The sequence below is a fragment of the Peromyscus maniculatus genome, chromosome 14, assembly GCF_049852395.1.
Source record: "Peromyscus maniculatus bairdii isolate BWxNUB_F1_BW_parent chromosome 14, HU_Pman_BW_mat_3.1, whole genome shotgun sequence".
Taxonomy (NCBI): domain Eukaryota; kingdom Metazoa; phylum Chordata; class Mammalia; order Rodentia; family Cricetidae; genus Peromyscus; species Peromyscus maniculatus.
In genome coordinates this window covers 1,461,629-1,482,471 of record NC_134865.1, presented here as the reverse complement: position 1 = coordinate 1,482,471, position 20,843 = coordinate 1,461,629, and the positions used below count along the sequence as shown (strand labels likewise).

Sequence of the window (20,843 nt, the reverse complement as noted above, 5' to 3'; positions counted from 1 at the left end):
CAGCAGGACTCAAGTTCAAGACCCGTCTAGGCTATATTGAGAGACCATGTGTGTGTGTGTGTGTGTGTATGTGTGTAGTGTATATACATTATACACTATAATGTAGTGTATAATACATATATACATATAGTGTATAAACATATATATAATTTATTGTGACTCTAATCATGAGGAAAATAAATGCAAATTGAGTCACAAAAATAACATTACGAAATCCATGCCACTGACCTCAGCATGGCCTGCCACTCTGCGTCAAGTGATTTTTCCACACAGCAGGGTGCTTGGGCATAGCTTCTCTGGATTCCTAGTCTTCTAACTGGCATTTACAGAAGACAGAAGTGACTAACCCTGTTGGCACTTGGAGAAAAAAAATCCCAAGGAAGGGCCCTGATGAGCTCAGCTGAGGTCATGTGCCCACCCTATGGTCGGACGGGGGAAGGAGGGGTGGGATCAGGCCGTGGTATAGCTGTGCCCTTCAGAAGGTTCAGGGAGACTTAGGAGCCTCCCGTAACCCACAACAGCAGCAGGGAGAGCCAGTTGAGCCAGGGAGGGCGGGGGCAGGAGGCGCTGCAGATTCATGGATGCCCCAACGTTTCCAAACAGAGCCAGTAGTGGGCAGGGAGGCCATTCGCTGACGGGGAGAAGGCAGGAATCCCAGCCGGTGCGGGCGTTCTGTTTTGAACTGGGTGAATTTAGAAGCTCTGAGGACACAGGGTGGAAGACGTCGCACAGACTGCTGAGGGTACAATTCTGCAGGTCAGAAAGTGTGGGCAGCCCCAGCTACTGTCGGAGGACAGAGTGCCTCCCAAGATGCCTTGAAAAATGCAGAAACTGCCACCACACCAGCAGCCTAGCGGCAGAGTCCTCCGGTGTCACCAGGCCACTGGTGAGAGGCAGTCTGGCTAATTATGAAGGAGTTGGTAAACCGCCTGTGTCTACATTTCGGTCGAATGCCTGCATATCCCCGGTCCGGTGACTCAGAGAGGGCTGCTCCTGCGGCTCCTTCCAAAGCACACCGGGAGTTGTTGGGCAAATATTTGAACAGATTTTCTATCTGAAACCCACGAGATCCCTTCAGCTACAGAGGCTGCAGCCTCTTGCCGCCCGCCCGCCGGCAGCTCTTTCCAACCCCTGCTGAAGCTGGAAACCATTGAGCCACCAGTTCCAAATGGGAGCGGCTCCCCAGAAAATATGTCACCGCGGAGGGGAGGGGAGGGGAGGGGAAGATAACCAGAGGTCCGGAGCACCCCGCTCCCACCCAGAGGGTTCCCTTTATCTCCTGTTGTCTGGTTGCAATGATTATTCTGTGTTGAGAGGGAGCCGAGATTGTGATTAATCTCTTACGTGATCTGGAGTGAGTCAGACGTGGGTGTGACCTCCAGTTTCAACATCGACAAAGTGCTCATTGCAAACGTGCCTTCTTCCTGGGAGCTAGGGAGAGTTAGTGAGGCAAGAGGACCGTGCTGGGCATGTCCCTGAGCAGGGCCCCGGAGGGACCCCTCCACTCCAATTCCCCTCCGACACCCCGGGGAAAGGTCCAGGTAGAGCGGATGCTCTGCCTGTCTGTGCGGAGGAGAGAGCTGGGTTTCTCTATGAGCTGCACACCTAAAAAAAGACTCCACGGGAGACTCGGGGAATTTCCTGTGATTTTTACTCTCAGTGTCCTATTTATAAAGCTTCGTCACTGCCATTGTTTCGAAGCCACTGGGCGTGTGGAGACAGGTCCTAATCAGAACCGGGCTCACACGAGGTTCAGTCTCACAGGCAGGCTTTGGGGGTGTCTGGGTCCAGCCTTCACTTGACAAGCTCAGAAGACCTGCTGGATTGGATGGCTCTCTCACCTTCCCATTGGCCAGCCACACCCTGCTCTTACATATTTAAAAGAAAGTCTGGCCTCTTCAAGGGTTTCTTACAGGCCTTGGGAGGCCCATCTCCGCGGGAGACCCTCGGGCCTTGGCACAGAGTATGGTCCAAAGGCATCTTTTGCTTCCTGCAGCAAGAACAGACCTGCCAAGCATCTCTGCTCATCCCTGTCGCCATTAAAAAAAAAGTCAGGTTCCCCCAAGAGGTTCAGAGCTCCAAACCTGGTGTGCAGAAATAGTTGAAAACAATTAAGGGGCAAAAGCCGGGAATTGAGCTGAATCAATCCAGGAAAGCTCAGCCTCACTTAACTGCTCCTGTTTGATCCAGGGCAGAGCCACAAGGGAGAACAAAGGCCCCTGCTCACTTCCGGATTTCACAGCCACTAGCCACTAAAATCAGACTCCTGTCTCCAGTGTTCCCAGAACACTGTACAGGGCAGTGGTAGCCCCATATGTTGTTTTTTGTTTTGTTTTTTTTTTTTATGGGGGCATGGAGGTTCCCCAACCAAAGTAGGGTCACTTAGCTGTAGTTTCTCATAAAGCAAGGTGATCAATAAGCCGGTATAAGGTTCTCAACCAGCTTCTCCTGGGAGCCAATACTGGACGCCTCCTGGGTTTGACGCTGACTTCCGAAGCTCCGAGGTATAGAGAGTTTGGATCTGGAGATGTTCCTTGGCTTGAGAAGCTTTGGGGGTCATAGCCCCAACGGCGTGGTGGCTTCTGATGGAGCTGGGCCTCTCTTAGCTGGAGAGTGTGTGCTGAGATGGAGTGATTGTCATAACCCAAGACTGTCTGTAGCGCCAGGGCTCCTCCATGGCTTACATTAGGGGGGCAATGATCCCAGGGATTTCTTTGGATGGTGTTGCTGAACCAGTGGTCATATGGTCCACCCTCTGGAACATCAGGCTCTTTTACCTCGATTTTCTCAGCTACCTCTCAAGTCGAAGGCTGACCTCTGTCTCGGCCCAAGTCCCTCTCAGCCTCTATTCTGTTCTCTTCCCTCTGGCTTCCTTCTTTCTGTATTTCCCCACCTCTTTCCATTCATAGGACTTTAGCGCCACCCCTCTTCTCCATCCCTGTGTTTGGTGGCCTGACAGGAAAGGTTTCCAAAAGCTACACGGAACCCACAGAGCAGCATAGAGCGGCCTGAAGATTTTCCACTTCTCAGTGAGTCACACTTGCCCTGGTTCCCACCACCAACCACCACAGAGGTTGGGGGATGGGGTCCACTTCTGATAGCAGCGTAAAAACAAAACATCCATCGCCTTGGAAAAACAACGTTTCAAACAAGAGCAAACTGCGAAGGTTCAGCAAGTGTGTCAGATGCAAGATCAACCCGCAAAAATCAGCAGCATCTGCCTCCGCCCACAGTCTCTGCTAGGAAGTATTACTCTGAAGATAGTATTCGGAACAGCGGCATGAATTACCAGCTACGTAGGAGTTTATGAACCAGAACACACAAAACGTCTATACCCGTTTTTAAAGTTCTAATAAGGACACATAAAATGATCTGTGTTAACAGCACACATTCCATGCTTTGGATCAAGTGTCTTAAAGGATGGCGTGCATTGGGTAACTTTGTAAGTACCTAATTACATTAATGATTCAACCGTACATTTAAGACAAAGCCAGTCAATGTGCTGATTGGCTTCTTTGTGAGGAACTCTGTAACTGGATAGCTTTTTAAAATGCAAAGTGGAGATTCGCTCAACGCTACAAAAACCACAGTGATGGCAACAGTGTGTAACAGGCTCAGGAACAGTCCCAAAGAGCGGAAGAAGAGAAGCACAGGTTCAGAAACACACCTGTGAACTGTCCACACGCAGGTGCCACTTTGCAGCAGGGACACATTCTGAGACGGGCACATTAGGCAATGTCACCATGGTGTGAGCCTCATAGAGAGTTGGTCCACAGACAGGGCAAACACCAGCAGTCTGAGGCTGCCGCCACTGCGACATGGTAAAAGTTTGAAAAGAAACGTAGAGAGTAGCCATCAACTATAAAGTATAGTGTGACCGCGACATGAACCAGTAACCAGACCGTATAGATGCAGGGGGGTGAGCATAAAAATACAAGATCTGCGTGTGTGGGTGACATTATCAGTTAAGGCTTGGTCAGGAAACTCCTGTGTTATTATCTCTGGGACAGGTGTAACAAAATGTGCACGCCGAATCCCTGTGTAGCTTAAACTGAACTTCTGACCAGGTCCAGATTCCGGAGCTGTCCCCTAATGTCATCAGCAGGCTCTCACTGTACCTCTGTAGCTGGGCTCCAATGAAGAGCAGAAGATGGATTCGAGCTGAAGCAAAAGACAGAGTCCACTCTATCCCAAATGGGCCTATTCTGAGTATCTGTCAACGTCAGAGGCGGAATGTTTACACCCTCCTCTTAGAAGCTGAAATTCTGACTCTTCAATGTGATGGTGTAAGGTGAGACCACTGGGGTATGGTTAGGTCATGAGGGTGGGGTTCTCAGGACAGGATTAGTGCCCTTTAAAAAAGCTCCCTGACTCATCTGCCCAGTCTATTCTATACCACGAGGACAGAGAGAGAAACTGCCTCATCTGACCTAGGAACAGGTCTGTCTCACTAGACACTGAGCCTGCTGACGCCTTGATCTCAAATTCCCGGGCCCCAGAACTGTGAAAAATCCATCTCTATGTTTGGAAGATACCCAGTCTGTGCTAGCCTGTTGCAGCAAGCTGTGTATACTAAGACAAGCCACATTGGCCCCAAATGGTTTCCCAAAGACATTCCGCTCTCATGGACTCCCAAAAGCATACAGAATTTTAAGATAAATGTGGCATAAAAGCAGCCACTGTTAAATTGTTTGTCATTTGTTTGTCATGTCGGTAAATAGGCTTCCTTCCTCTGGTTTTAGGCAGACTAGCTTGTGATGGAGTCAAGGGCCCATGCAGAAGAGTGCCATGTGTTAACAACTCCTTGGTGGCCACTAGCCGGGGCATCTCATCCGGAACATGGAGGGTGAAATAATGCAATCAAACCTGCACATCAGTGGACTATAAAAACCATTAAAATATTGACGGGTTTAAAGGCTTAATGGCCCAGCAAAAAACAAAAATATGTTTAAATGCAGATCTCGGTCATTAAAAAAGCATTTGTCATGCCACACTGGCCTCCTCTGAAAATGGGAGAAACAGGTCTAAGGAAAACACCCCCCCCCCAAGAGTTTGGGCCAGAAAAGGAGAGATACTCTTCACTGGGTGTCCAATGAAGCAAAAACTCTGAAGTGCACAGATGGCCTTTCTGGGGTGGTGGTCCTGGAGGCTTCGAATATGATGGAAGCTGTAGCAAACCCACCGCCCTAGAGACGTCTGAACTGTGAAAGCATTTTCTGAGGAAGCTCTCTCTGAAGAGAAGACACCAGAGGCAGCAGGCAGTGAGGCGGCTGGAGAAGCTCATGGGGGAAAGGCTAAAGAGGTGTACAGATCTCTGCTGGGTCCATGATTGTTCTTTCCTTCCAGGTTGTAGCTTCCGTATCTGTAAGATAGCCAGGGCTGCTGTAACACAGTTCCGGAGTCTGGGTGGTGTAAACAGTAAAAGGTGTTTCTTACAGTTTTGGAGAGTGGAAAGCTGAAGTGTGAATGTCACAGGATTTCTTCCTTTTGAGGCCTGTGAGGAAAGGATGTGTCCCAGGTGTCTGTCCCGGGGCCCTAGATGACCGTCTTCACTCTGTGTCCTTATATTGTCTTCCTTCAGAACGTAAGAATTTCCTCTTGTTGTAAGGACACCAGAGGTCTCGGCTAAGATGGTGGAATAGAAGCATCTTTTGTTCAACTCTGTGAATGAGGAAGATCACACCAAGAGAGGAGACTCTATGTCCTTTGGCGAGAACGTGAGAAATCCGTGAAGAAGTAATAAAGACTCCCATCAGGCCACATTAGCGCCCACCCCAGCTGACCTCATTCAACTTCATTCCGTCTTCCTAGATGTCACTTTCAATGTGGTTGCACTGGAGGTCTGGGGACTAGGGATCTCACCATTTTATTTTGGGGAGATGGGACACAGGTCTGTCCCTGATAGTAACTGAATGATGATAACGCACAGGTCCCAAGAAGCTTTTGTCTGCAAAATACTAAAACCTCACAGTGTGTGAAGCAGCTGAGCTTTCCTGAGGGTTTGCCCAGTGCATGTCTAACACACAAAGACTCCCTCTGACAAGGTGCATGGGCAGCGACCGAGGAAAAGCTGGGGCTATTAGTCATCAGGAAGCCACATGATCCCGAGCAAACATCATGGACCTCTGAGACTCCGTTTTCTGACTTAAACTAAAGGAATCAAGTCTGTGAGTTGAACGTGCTGATTGGCATTCCAACCTTTACCGTAGGACAGAGCAAGAAGAAAAACAAAATAGCAAAACCCACTTTCCCCAAATTCCTTGCAGCTAGAGCTTTTGTTGTGACTTAAACACCCCCATGCCACCCCTACTCCCCCCCCCCCTGTCACCAAGATGCACCGGTACAAATATGACCTGGGGACCAGTGCCAAGCAGAAGTCACTTTGCCCACTGCTGCTTTGCCAGCAAGGCCTGGTCTGAAGTGTCGGAAGAAGTTCCAGAGGCCAGTGTTCGAGGAGTGGGGTCTGACAGGTAAGCTAAGGTTCTTGAGGAGCAGCTATGGGGGTGAGGTAGTGAGGCAGCGGCTGCAGAGTGCTCCAGGACTCCCCCCTGAAGACAGGATGGCACAAAACACACACGCACGCACGCACGCACGCACGCACGCGCGCACACACACACACGCACACGCATGCACACACACACACACACATGCACACACACACACACACACACACACACGCACGCACGTGCGCGCACACACGCACACACACGCACACGCACGCGCACCCACACACATGCACACTCATTGTTTCAATGTCATAGCAAAAGGCTGGCGACATTCAAATGTCCATTAGTGGTGCTCAGGTTGAACACACCATAGTCCCTCTGCACTGTGCAGCCTTTTAAGGAATAAAAGGAGGTTTCCACATAGTGACGTGGAATAATTCTCAAGAAAATCGAGGGAGAAGGAAGTACAATCCTTTATACGCAGGCACTTAGAAAGAGAAGATATAAATGCATATGTAAAGGAATTTGAAATTTTAAAAGATATTGTGTACCCCGGAACTTGCCATTCTCCTCCTCTGCCTCCTAGGTAATAGAATTACCGGCATGCGCCACGGCACCATGCTGGCTCAAAAGGAGAACCGAACAATGAACAAAGTATTATGGTTTGGACCTTAATAGTTTTCTAAAGTCCAGGAGATGATTAGTCATCTTGTGGGTCCATAGCTTCATGGGTTTCGTTCTCAGCTCTCTGCTGACTCTCCATCCTGGGGCCCATGAGCCACCTTGCTCTACCACGTGCATCCACCATGACGTTCTGCTCGCCTCAGGCCCAGAACAAAGGAGCCAAGTGACTACAGGCTGAAACCCCTGAAATCATAAGCTAAAATATTTATTTATTATTTATTACAAATAGATTTTTATGTATTTTGTCACAGCAAGAGAAAGTAGACTTAGAACCCAAATTTCAATGAGCAGGTCCCCCAAATCTCTAGGAAAAACAGCAGGACTACGAGGTCAGGACCTAAACTGTTAGCGAAACAGGAGAAGCAGGGTCATGCCCACCTGGCTATGGCTCCCGCCAGTTCTGAAGAGCAGGAGAGTGGTCCAGGGAGATGAAGGAGGAATCAGGCCTGGGTACAATTCACAGAATGGAGCTTTAGACGCATTTGGTCCATCTGGTCTCTCACAGCGTTGCGGCGATGTGGGTATTCTTGTTGTCCCCATTTCACAGGTGGAAATGAGAGCCAAGGGTCAGCAGCTGGATCAAATCCGTGAGGCAGGTAAAGTCCCATCCCCTCTCTGCAGGAAATAGGCTTCTTTTTTTAAAAAAACTTACAATTACTTGATATTTTATGCGTATGAATGTCTTGTCTGTCTGTATGAATGTATGCCATTTGCGTGCCTAGTGTCCTCAGAGTTCAGAAGAGGGTGTCAGACCCCCTGGCACTGGAGCTAGGGATAGTCGTGAGTCACCATGTAGGTGCAGGGAATCGAACCAGGGTCCTTTGCAAGGTCAACAAGTACGATCAGCTGCTGAGCAATCTCTCCAGCGTCCAGTGACACGTTTCAAGACCCTCCACTGGGAAGCCAGCACCTTCTCGGTCTTCAGTGAGCATTCCTGCCCATCCCCCCAACACACACTGAAGCCCGGGTATATGCAGTGTGCGGTGTAAAAGCAAAACTAGTGTGGCTTTCACACAGTCCCACAGGCTTGTTCCTGCTGCACGTCTTAGCAGGCTTGGCACGTGTTTCTCTTCCCTGGTGACGATCGCCTTTGCCTTTTCCCTCAGAGTCACCCGGGGGACCTGACCACAACACAAGTATCTGAATACAAAGACAGTGGATCTAATGACCAAGGTGATACTAACAGGTAGGCAGTGTATACGGCGTAGACCCATTGGGAAAGAGTTGGTTTATCTCTGTGAACTGAAGCTGGGGAGAGAGACAGACAGAGAGACAGAGAGACTGCTAGGGAGCTGCACCCGTGTTGAATATTCCACACCGCCAAATGATGGAGCTTTGAGATTATGGAGAGTTATACTGTTGTGGGGCAGAGTCAAAATTTCTTAGGCTATTTTCAGTCCCTTTGAAAGGCACTCACTGCTCACACCTGCGTGTGGCCTAACACCCTTGTGCCTGTGAAAATCTAGGATGTGTTCTTAGCAGGGCACCAGCTCCCACCAATCCAAAAGCTAAAATGTGCCGTCAGATATTATCTGAAAGCTGTAGCAGTTGTCTCTGCTTTTCAGTCCCCGCCTACCCATAACACTTTGATTTACGACTTTCTTTGTTACCGCTTCCGAGGTGAAACACTTGAGAACTCCAGGCGATCTGATTTGTGTTTCCAGGCCACGGTCACTCATACTTGGCTCCAGAATGAACTACCTCTTATTCTCATTGAGGCCAGTACCGTGGTTTTTGCGATGGCATGTCAAACAGGGCTGTGCTTAAACTTATGAATTTGTTAAGTTCTGGAAGTTTCCATTTAGTACTTACGGATCAAGATCCGTCACCATTGCTGAGCTAGTGGAAAGCGAAGCCACAGGCAAGGGGAGACTTCCGCAAAGCACTGGCCCAGAGGTTTGTACTCCAGCCTTTGGCCGCCATCTCTAAACATCACACTCTGGACCCCCAGGCGGAGCCTTTAGATCGTTGGGGACAGGAGTGAGGCATTCTCCCTGCCGGAGGACTCCATTTCTATCTCATTTGCTGGGCCCTAAAGTGGACCCACAGACCTGTTAGGAGAGGTGGACCCCAAGCCTGGCCAGGGCATTAATGTTGGGAAGGGGGTGGGGTGGGGGAAGCAGACCTCTAAGCTTTTTGTCTGACTTCCTACAGGAATTACCTGAGGGGCCTTAAAAGCCCCTGATGCCAGCACCTCTCAGAGACTCTTATTCAGCAGAGCAGAGTGCAGCTTTGGCTGGGGTTTTTAGAAGCCCCCAGTGATTCCAGGAAGCAGCAGAGCTTGAGAAACACTGCTGTTGCTGCTGTTCCCAAACATCTGGGGGCAGGGGGTGGAAGGCCGTGCCAATGACGTCACCTGCAGACCTGCTGGAAATGAGGATTCTCTCTCTCCAGACCTACTGCACCTGAAATCTGGCCGGCGCTGAAGGGAAGGGAGTTTTTTTGTTGATGTTGTTGTTGTTTGTTTGTTTGTTTTAACCAGCCTTCTACACAGCCCTGATGGGTCCTAAGGGTTGAGAATCACTTCTCTAAGCAACAGGCTACAGGTAGGCAGATTGTCACTAGCCGAGGCTTGCTTCATGGACTACTGAAAAAAAAACTATGTCGATTATAAAGTTAGGAAATGAACCTACCTTGGGCCTTCCCCTGAGAACGCGTGAGAAAGCATGTTAGTGTGATTAGAAACCAACTGGAATTTGATGTGGCCTCTGAGAAAGAGGACAGCTTTATCACATGCGGGTATCACTCAGCAACTGTGGGCCAGAAGCTTCCACAGGAAGCCTTGCCTGCCCAGGGAGAGCCTTGCCTGCCCAGGGAGAGCCTTGCCTGCCCAGGGAGAGCCTTGCCTGCCCAGGGAGAGCCTTGCCTGTCCAGGGAGAGCCTTGCCTGCCCAGGGAGAGCCTTGCCTGTCCAGCGAGAGCCATGCCTGCCCAGGGAGAGCCTTGCCTGCCCAGGGAGAATGCAATCTGTGGGGAGAGGTCGGCAGTGTACAGCTGAGATGACCCCGCAGATTGACGCTCCCTTCTCAACTTGGATGGTGTGTTTGTTCCTTAAAAACGCCACAACAAATTCTTACAAAGACTGTGACTTTAAAAAGCAGAAAGTATGCATCCCTAACAGAAACCGAAAGGAGCAGTCTAAGCCGAAGGAGGCAGCACAGTGACCTTCTTCTGGGGATCTTAGGGACTTGCCTCCTGCCTGTCCCTCCCAGCTTCCACCTGCCATTGCCATGGCTTACGAACACATCACTCCAATGTCCGTCTCATCTTCCACGACCCTGCCCTTTGTATTAAATCCCTCTCTCCTTTCTCTTAGTAAGGACAGCAGTCGTTAGGTTTAGGGTCCAAGATAATCTCATATTGAGAGCCTCAGTCACATCTGCAAAGATTCTGTTTCTAAACAAGGTCACACTCACAGTTCCAGTTCAGGAATCAGGACGTAACCATCATATTGAGGGGGCAAAAGTTGCCCTATTTCAGGTGGGAAGCAAACTTCACTGTCTTCGGCTGCCTCTGCTCATGCCGATGGTGAGCACATGGGCTTGGAAGACAGAGCTGTAGACCAGGGTTGTCCAATCGTTCAGCTTCTTTAGGCCGCACTGGTCTAAGAACTGTTGTATGCCATACACTAAATATAGTGTGTTCAATGTAGTCGGTAGTGTAGACTTGTCTCCATAGAACTCTGTAAGAGCACTCTCCTTCATATGTTCATTTAAGCCTGGGCATGAACACGGGGCATCTCTGTGCTGTTTAACTAGGGCGGAGGATCAGGGATATGTGACTCGCTCAGGCTCATGGAATTTCAAGTGCTGCAACCTGGTGGAGACAGGAATCCAGCCTGTATGCTCTGCACCACACCAGACCAAGCAGGTTCCTACTTCACAAACTCAGGCCAAACTGCTCCCTTTACGGTCGCTACCTCAGCTTGCCAACTACCTGTCTACTTTTTAATTTAAGAAATTTTAAAATTCATTTTACATACCAATCACAGATACCCCTCTTATCCCCCCCCCCCAGCCTTCTCCTCCTCCAAAAGGGTAAGGGCTCCTCCATGGGGAGTCAGCAAAGTCTGGCCCATTCAGCTGAGGCAGGACCATGCCCCTCCCTCCGGCATCAAGGCTGAGCAAGGTGTCCCACCGTAGGTAACAGGCTCCAAAAAGCCAGCCCGTGCGCCTGTCTGCACTTTGTATTCCAGTTTGCCTGTGCTCAATCAGCTTTATGTTGCTTTTATTTCTCCCGCTAGGCCCAGTTTAGAGCCAAGCTTGGGCAGACACTCAGCACATTTTGTTAATAGACTAACCTGGGCCTGGCTCCGTAGGGAACTCAAGTTTCTGGCAGAGAAGCGTGACTTTCGTCTAGCCTGGGCCTCAGCTCTCACGAAAGGACATAGTAAAACATACCACAGGCGGACAAGCTAACAGTGTGGCTGACTTCGGGCCGTCCTTGGTAATAAAGGCCACGGCCAGAACTGACATCATGGCGAGTGCAGGGCTAATCCACAAAGCTTGCTACGGCCAACAGTTTTCATTTTCTCCTGCTCTGTCTGCAGCCAGCGGTGTTTCCCGGTGCTGTGGGACCTAACGGTGAAGACAGCAAGTCCCAAGCACTCAGTACCGGCACATTAAGCCCTCCAGCTCACGTGGGAACTTGTGAAATCCAGGAGGCAGAGGACTAGCTGAGGTCTCGGGAGGTTTGGATGGAGAAAGTAAGTCACATTAGCTTAAGCTGATCGTGGAACACACATCCCGAGGTGCATTTAGTGGGGAGGTGGGGTTTGTAGGGTTGAGTCTACATGGTTATCTGATATAGAATAGTGGGAAGTATCTCTTAGGATTCCGGCCACTCCTCCTGCTATATGACTGCACATGCCCAGTTCAGTAGCCAAGGGAGGGGTCTTATTGTCATCTGTGAGCTGCGTGATTGGGCAATGCTCGCAGTGTGGGCACAGAATCCGCGCATGCGTGGCGTAGCTCTGTAAGCCCGCATGCGCCTGTGCAGGGGAATCCTTAATAAAAAGCAGGTCACAGACTCCTCCCCTCTCTCTTCTGCTCTCTCCTCCTTCCTCATCTCTCCCTTCTCCTCACGTGTCTTTCCAACACGCCTGGGCATACTCTCTTCTGTCCCCCACCCTCACCCCACCCCCACCACCCCTCCACTCCACCCCACCCCTCCCAGCTCCCACTCCAACCCCTCAATAAAGCTCTGATTCTGGGTTTTGTCGTGCCTCATGACTTTTCCTCACAGAGTAGAATCACCGCTGTAAAAACACCATTGTCTACCTTCATCTTTCAGGACCTGTGAGTATAGATCAGTGCATGGTTCGAGAGGACTGGGGTTCAATTCCCAGCACCCGCATGGCAGCTCAAAACCATCTGTAACTCCAGTTCTGGGGAATTTGATGTCCTTTTCTGACCTCTACAGGCACCAGGGACCAGAGTGGCGCACTGACATATATGTGGACAAAACACTCATACATATAAAATAAATGTTGTAATTAAAAAAAAAAAAAAGATGCCAGGTGGCAGTGGCGCACGCCTTTAATCCTAGCACTCAGAAGGCAGAGGCAGGCGTATCTCTGAGTTCCAGGACATCCAAGTCTACACAGAGAAACCCTGTCTCAAAAATAAATAAATAAATAAATAAATAAATAAATAGCATAGTGCTAGGTGGTGCAGATAAATCCAGAAAACACCTTACACGGTGACCATCTGCCAGGTACCAGGCAGGAAAAACACACGATTCTTCTTCTCTGTCATGAGAATGTCAACCCAGGGTTCATCGGAGTCCATACTCCTTCCCACCACACAGATTAAAATATCTTAATTGGTTTGCATGTTTGCTCATTAGATTTGCTGTTATCTGGCTTCCCTGACTGTGGTGGGAGGAGCAGGAATGGCTCCCATAGGCTCAGGTATCTGAGTGCTTGGCCATCAGAGAGCAGCAGTACTTAGAAGGAGTGGGTGTGGCCTTGTTGAAGGAAGTGTGTCACTGGGGGTGGTCACTGAGGTTTCAACTAACTCCAGCTGAGTGCCTCTTCTCTCGCTCCTGAGCTTACTGCAGATCTCTGATGGCCCTCGATGTAATTTCATTTATTCCACCGAGGAATGGTGCTGTTGCGTCTGAATTAAAATGGGAGTGGAAATCAGTCCCGTTCGCTCAAGCTTGAAATTTCAGCACTCTGGAGTTGCCGAAGGGAGGACTGTTAAGTCTGGGGCTATAGATGATGGCCCCGTCACTAAGTAAGCAAGTAAGTAAGAAAGAAAAGGGGTTTAAAAACTAGATGTCTTACGTTCTAAGGAAAAGATAAGAACGAAGTTGCTCTGACTCCAGAGGCTGGAACTTGGTCCTGATACTGTTATCTAGCTAAATACTCTCTGGCCTTGATTTTCTGACCTGTAAAATGGGGCTGGTTTTAGCATCTACCTCCCAAGATTGCCATGAAGATTACACAAAGAATATACTCTACATACCAACTATGTAACCCGCGCTGAACATAACACATCCTTAAAAGCTACTCTACTTGTGAAAGAAAGCAGTCACATTTCCACACAGTAATATTTAAAAGCTTCACACCCCCTTCCTCCTCCCTCCAAGCCCCCAGGGCCTGAACTGAAATAACCAAACAGATCTTTGTCTGTTGAAAGTTACAGGGCACTTTCCCCAAGCAGCGTTGTTTACTGCAACATGAATAAACCCCCCATTTTTATCTTGAAATCACTTCAGAATCCCACAGTCATTATTTCAAACCCAGACTTGCCCTTGCACTTAATTACGAGTCCCCGGGAGTTGGGAGTGCAGCACTTTCATTCATTTGCTGGGAGTTTAGGAGCTGACAAGGTGGTGGCATCCAGAAAGGCTCCTCAAACACTTGGCCTGACCTGGTATGAACTCCCGCTGCAGAACCAGACACTGGCTTAGTGGGATTTCTACTGAAGCCTGAGCGAGCAGAATACGGGACTCCAGAGATAACAGCTCGGGCTCTCGAGTGAGTTTTCTCTTGCCTGAACCTGCTTCATTGTTTCTAAGACCAAGGTTTTGAGTCAAACCATCTATTTTGCTCTTGACTTTCCAAAAGATTCTAAGTGGATGCAAACCGTGTCTCAGGAAACTCGGCTCTTTTTCATGAAAGACAGTTCTCTTGGCCACAGCTCCCTACCACCTACTTAAAAACTAGGTGTGGGGAATGTTGTGTAAGAGTTCTCTTCAAGATTGAAACTTTCCATTCTTCAGGGAGGCTCCTTAAGTAGGAAGTTAAACAACTCAAAATAGCATCAGGAAGTCCCTGAAATTGATCAGATTCACTAGGCTCCTCCCTACCAGAGTAAGCAATAAAAGCTGAAAAGTCCCTCTCAGAGGGAGGGAAGCCAAGCTTCAAAGAAGACTCTGAGACCAGACCAGCTGCCTGAAAGAAGCAGAAGCCAGCTGGGCTTCCTGGAAGAGGTTTAGACCAGAGTCACTTGGAAAGGACACTTTCCAACCCGTGGAGCTTCCTAGAAGAGGTTCAGACCAACTGAATCACTTGGAAAGGACCACCTTCAACCTGTTGAACTGCCTGCAGGTTGTGTAGCATGCCTCAGTTTCCCAGCCTTTGTGAACTGTCACTTGTAGGTGGACTTTTCTGTCCTGCCAGCCAGTTCCCAAATAACTACACAGAGACTTATTATTAATTATAAATGCTCAGCCAATAGCTTAGACTTTGTCTCCAGTCAGCTCTTATGACTTAAATTAACCCATGTCTATTCATTTATGTGCTGCCCCAATGCTTGTTTACCTCATCTATGAACTTCCCATATTGCTTCTTCTGCATCTGACTCCTCAGACTCCAACTCCTTCTTCCCAACATTCTTTTAGTTTGGTTCTCCTGCCTAACCGTATCCTGCCCAGCCATCAGTTTTTTATTAATAATGAGAGCAACACATCTTCACAGTGCAGAAGGATTATTCCACAGCAGTCACTGGCGCTGGGTGGCTTTGGTGATGCAGCTGTCTTTTGAGTCATTTCTACTCCTGTGAGTAACCCATCACCCACATTCCTTAACCCCAGTAAAATTTATTAGTTCTCCAAGTTGAGCTTTGATGGTATCTATACTTTGGTCTGTCATGGGATCCCAATCTGGAGTGAGTAGATGTGTGTGTTGTGTCTCCCCAGGAAAGGTTTCATCACACAACACTCAAATAGTTACAGCTCTCATTTATTAAATGCTAAGAGCTGGTACTTTCATTTAAAAGCACCATGATGGGCTGGAGAGATGGCTCAGCAATTAAAGGATATAGGCCCACAGCCAAAAATATAAATACATCTCAATACTTAATCTTCACAGTTAGCTTGGGGAGGGTGGCTATTGACATTTCAGAGGTCCAGAAAGGTGTGGGACCATCAGCCTTGGGTTCTACCTTACAAGTTTGTTTTGTTTGGGTCATGCTGACCCTTCAAAATGGCACCCAACAACTTCTGAAGCCCTTGAGAGCCTTCAGGTCAAACATTGATTCCAAATTAAACCCTTCCTCATCAACAGTAAGACTCCTTCTCGTTTTCTCTTGGGCGGGGGACTAACAGAGCCCTCCTGTGGGTATCCAGCTTGCACTGGCCGCAGCTGGACAGGACTGCACCAGGGCAGAGCTCACTTTGCATCCAGTTTCAAAGCAGGTGTTTAAGTCTCTGAGCCACTGAAGCTGCCATTTCAGTCTACCCAGAAACCCACCTCATACAGACACACACACACACACACAAATGCACACACACAGACAGAGACACATGCACACACAGACACACAGACACACAAATGCATATACAGAGACACACACACAGACAGAGACACAAATACACACACACATGCACACACAGACACACAGACACAAGCATACACACATACACACACAGATACACACACATGCATACATGAATACACATACACACACACAGACACACAGATACACATGCACACATGAATACACATGCACACACACATTCATTTGCTCACTATTAGAATGGATTTCCCTGTTCAGAATAAACACATTGAAATTAAGGTCAGTTAAGCAAGCATAAACACAGGATGTGGACGTCTGAGGTCTCCATCCCTCACCATTCAGGGATGTCTCCACAGGCCTGTGGGCTGTAATAGTTAGGATGCATCTCAGGGTGAGATATACATGCTGTATGATGGGCAGCAGCGGCATCTGTCCCCAGGTGGGCTGTGAGGAAGGACTGGCATCCTCTCAACTGTGGAAAAGGTTGTGCCAACCACTCCGAAAGAGCAAGTTCATGGAGCAGAGAACGGTGCCTACTATCAGCTCCACAGGCTCCCCCAGGACTGAGACCCTCTCATTGGGAGGACAGGCTGGTTCAGAACTTCAGGAGCGTGGGAGGTGGAGGTGATGTCGTCTGGGAGGAACGGGCAGGACCTGACCAGAGCAGCCTTTAACCCCAGTCTCAGGCCCTCAGGCAGGACATCAAGGCCTCCACACAGAAAGGAAGAATGCAGACCTCTGTACCCTTAAGGACCAAAATTCTGTCCTCAGGATGGGAAGTTGCCACTTTTTAGAAAAATGTCCAGCTGGGTCTTCTCTCCATTGGCTCTCAAAATCAGAGCATCTTAAAATTTTCCCACTTGCATCCTCTTGTCTAAGAAATCATGTGACCGCCGGGTGGTGGTGGTGCACACCTTTAATCCCAGCACTCGGGAGGCAGAGCCAGGCAGATCTCTGTGAGTTCGAGGCCAGCCTGGGCTACCAAGTGAGTTCCAGAAAAGGTGCAAAGCTACACAGAGAAACCCTGTCTCGAAAAACCAAAAAAAAAAAAAAAAAAAAAGAAAGAAATCATGTGACCCATGTATATCGGTATATAAATGATGATATACATGAAACATTTACTCATAGTAGCTCATAAAGAATTTTTAACATAATTCTTTGGTGTGTGTGTGTGTGTGTGTGTGTGTGTGTGTTACCATTATTAAAGATGAAAATAAATTTGTATACTGTACTGGCTAGTTTTATGTCAACTTAACACAAACTAGAGTCATCAGAGGAGGGAGCCTCAGTTGAGAAAATGTCTCCATAAGATCAGGCTGTAGGCAAGTCTGTAGGTTATTCTCTCTCTCTCTCTCTCTCTCTCTCTCTCTCTCTCTCTCTCTCTCTCTCTCTCTCTCTTTTTCCCCTGAGACAGGGTTTCTCTGTGTAGTTTTGGTGCCTGTCCTGGATCTCGCTCTGTAGACCAGGCTGGCCTCGAACTCACAGAGATCCGCCTGCCTCTGCCTCCCGAGTGCTGGGATTAAAGGCGTGTACCACCATCTGTGTAGGTTATTTTTTTAATAAGTGATGGATGTGGGAGGGCTCAGTCCATCGTGGGTGGGGCCACCCTGGGCTGGTGGTCCTGGGTTCTATAAGAAAGCAGGCTGAGTAAGCCATGGTGAGCAAGCCAGTAAGCAGGCCCCCTCCATGGCCTCTGCATCAGCTCCTGCCTCTAAGTCCCTGCCCTGCTTGGGTTCCTGCTTTGGCTTCTCTCAGTGGATTGTGACACTGGATATGCAAGCCAAATAAATAAACCCTTTCCTCCCCAGGTTGCTTTTGGTTATGGTGTTTCATCACAGCAATCGCAGCCCTGACTAGGGCATACCTGAATGCTTGCTTATCTGTAATAAAGAAACCTTGGGGTGGAGGAGGTGACTCAGTTGGTAAAGTGTCTGCCTTGCCAGCGTGAGGGCTGGTGTTCGGATCCCCAGCACCCATGTACAAAGCCGGGGGCAGTGGTGTATGAACGCAACCATGAAGCTGAGGATATGCAAATGGCTGGCCAGTGAGCTCCGAGTTCAATGAGAGACCCCGTCTCAGAACACGAAGTGAAGAGTGACAATGGACCTCTGGCTGCCACATGCATTTGAACGACACACGAATGACATCAATACAGGGCACACTCACAATATTTTTTTTTTAAAAAAAGAAAAAAGATAATTAAATATTAGCTAAACATCTGATACTGCAGGATGTGGAACATCTTCAGTGCTTTTTTTCAGTGGTCAGGATCTCAGTTTTAGAATTGTCAATGGCGGGAGTGCAGCTTCATGTAAATACATAGTATAAAATGTATTTATGATATGGATAAATGTATATTATACATTTATGATATAGAGTATAAGTGTATAAATGTAGAGTAGTGTACAGAGCCATTCCAGAAATGGTTGGAAATTCTGCCCTAATCCCGAGTCAAATTTTGTTTAAAGATTTTAAAGAATCAAACTTAAGTCAGCAATTCAAACAATAATTTTAAAACATTACACCTTCTAACACAACATGGGCCAACTAATCTGATAGCTATTTGCTGAAGAATGATGTTAAAGTGCTTAGGATTTTTGTGTTCCCATAATTAAAAAATATGCTTCTCCTAGAGCAGAAACATATATACATGTGTGTGTGTGTGTGTGTGTGTGTGTGTGTGTGTGTGTGTGTGTGTGTGTACAGTGCCCAAGCTGTGTGTTCAGAACCAAGGGGCAGTGGCATTCCACACTGCTGAAGGCTGGAGTCACTTACAGACTTGATGTAGAATCAGTTCTTGATTATTGTATGTTTAGAAGCCCTCTGCTGTCGCCAAATGGCCCACGACTCCCACATTCAGTCATGAGACCCCCCCCCAAAAGGGCTCCTGACCCACAGTTTAGGAAGTTGGACTAGAGATGGTACTCAGCAAATAAAAAAAGAATGTCTAGTTGTTTTGAACTTCAGAAAACTAATTGATATTGTTTCGATATAAAATTGTCCCAAATACTTCATGGAACATTCTTTCTTTTATTTTAAGCTTTTCATTATATCTTATTTATGAGAGAGAGAGAGAGAGAGAGAGAGAGAGAGAGAGAGAGAGAGAGAGAGAGAATGTATGTGTATGCCAAAGCATTATGTGGAAGTTAGAGGACACTCAATACAAATCACTATCTATTTATTCAAAATGTAAGAGAACTAAGCATCTTGGAGTTTGTCTAGCAGCCTCCCTGCTTCCAGGCTTCCCTCTGGGGCCCACTCTCACTTGATATCAGGTTGTCATCTAAATGATCCCGACACTATGCCTCTGAATAAATTGCCGTAAAATCTCTGGCCGAAGACCTCCCACATTTACCATAGAGTTTCTATGGGTGAGAAATTTGGGACTGACTGATTTGGTTTTATGACTCTGGCTCATAGTCTCCCACAATGCTGCAATCAAGGTGAAGTTCAGTCTGCAATCCTCTTGGTTTCAGAGACTGGCTTCCAAGTTCACCCAGCAGCCCCGGCAGGGCTTCACCTGAGAGACCACAGCTCCTCACCCGCCTGAGGTGAGGGTCTCTCTGCAGGGCGTCTGACAGCTTGGCATTTGGCTTCTCTCAGAGCTAGGGATGAAAAAGAAGAGAGGGTGAGGAAGTCTGTTCCATGGGGCACGGAAGTAAGCTCTCAAGGCGAATCCATTCTGGGAAAGAGGGAAGAGACGGGAACATGTATACCAAGGCCAGCATCTCCAAGGGTCATTTTAGAGGCCACCTCCCACGACATTCCATTTTGAAGGTTCCTGCCACAAGGCAGCCCTCAGGCTATGACCAAGATCACTGTTTTAAATCATCTCAGTGCCTTTCTTTACTCATTCCTCTTCCCTTCCCTACATCCATCTACCCCTCTGTGGTCCCAGCTAACCCGGAATAAACAGAAACGAAGACAAGTCAAAACGACAATCTTCATAGAACTGCAAAGCGTTAGGTTGTAGAAACTGTGTGGAGGGAAATTACATGCAAACTTTCATGCCCTGCGCTGTCCTGAGAAACGGTAGCATGTAGGGTGGGGATATGGTTCTTCCAGGAAAGTACAGTCCTCACAAGCATGAGGACCAGAGGGACGCTGTCTCAAAAAATAAAAGGAGGGTGACTGAGAATGCCCAACATCAACCTCTGGCTTTTCACACTCACATGGACACATATGCTCATGTGTATGCCACACATGTGCATGCAAACATGAATACATACACACCACACACAAACATGCGCACACGCAAAATTTGTCAGCATCCAAAATGGCTCTTGGAAAATTTCCTATGAAAAGTAACAGAATAAATGACTAGGGTGACAAATACTCTCTGTTTACACGATGCTCGCCACTGTTCAGGGCAAAGCCGGATTGTCGGTTGCCTTTCCAACAAGTGACCAACCAGAGATCATAGGAGAACTGGGCGTGAAGCTCAGGGGTTGAGCGTGTGCCTGGCACTGAGGACGGGGCTGCCTCCATTCTCCGGGGCTGGCTGCCTCCATTCTCTGGGGCTGCCTCCATTCTCCAGGGCTGCCTCCATTCTCCGGGGCTGCCTTCATTCTCCGGAGCTGCCTCCATTCTCTGGGGCTGTGAACAAGGCACAGTCTTTAAATTGTATTTTGCAATTTAATCTCAAATGGATCCACTCTGTTTCCCTCAAAGTACAGCCTTCTGTGTTATACCCACCACTGACAGGTGTCCAGGCAAATCTGTGCAAAGTCCTGAAAGAGGCATGTGATAGACCCCAGACCCAGGGTACTACCTTCTCGAGGGGGGCTCCCCAAGAACCCAGACTCTGGTCCAGTTGATGCAACAGCACGAGGCTTTTATTGAAGCGACTGTACCGATGGGCTACTCTTGTCCTGAGAGCAAGAGTCACACCTTACTGCAGCCACATGGGGGCTTTTAAAGGAAAAACCCACAAAAGCCATAAGATTACAATTCCCATACAATTTTGT

The 20,843-nt window shown here is 48.2% G+C and overlaps 1 long non-coding RNA gene across 1 annotated transcript; it reads left to right on the top strand.

The window, feature by feature from the left end:
- The first annotated feature begins 2,408 nt into the window (after positions 1-2,408).
- Positions 2,409-7,784, top strand: LOC143268396 (uncharacterized). The gene is made up of 3 exons (XR_013044239.1): positions 2,409-4,291; positions 4,743-6,470; positions 7,678-7,784. It is a non-coding gene; the product is annotated as an uncharacterized LOC143268396 (long non-coding RNA).
- The last annotated feature ends 13,059 nt before the right edge of the window (positions 7,785-20,843 follow it).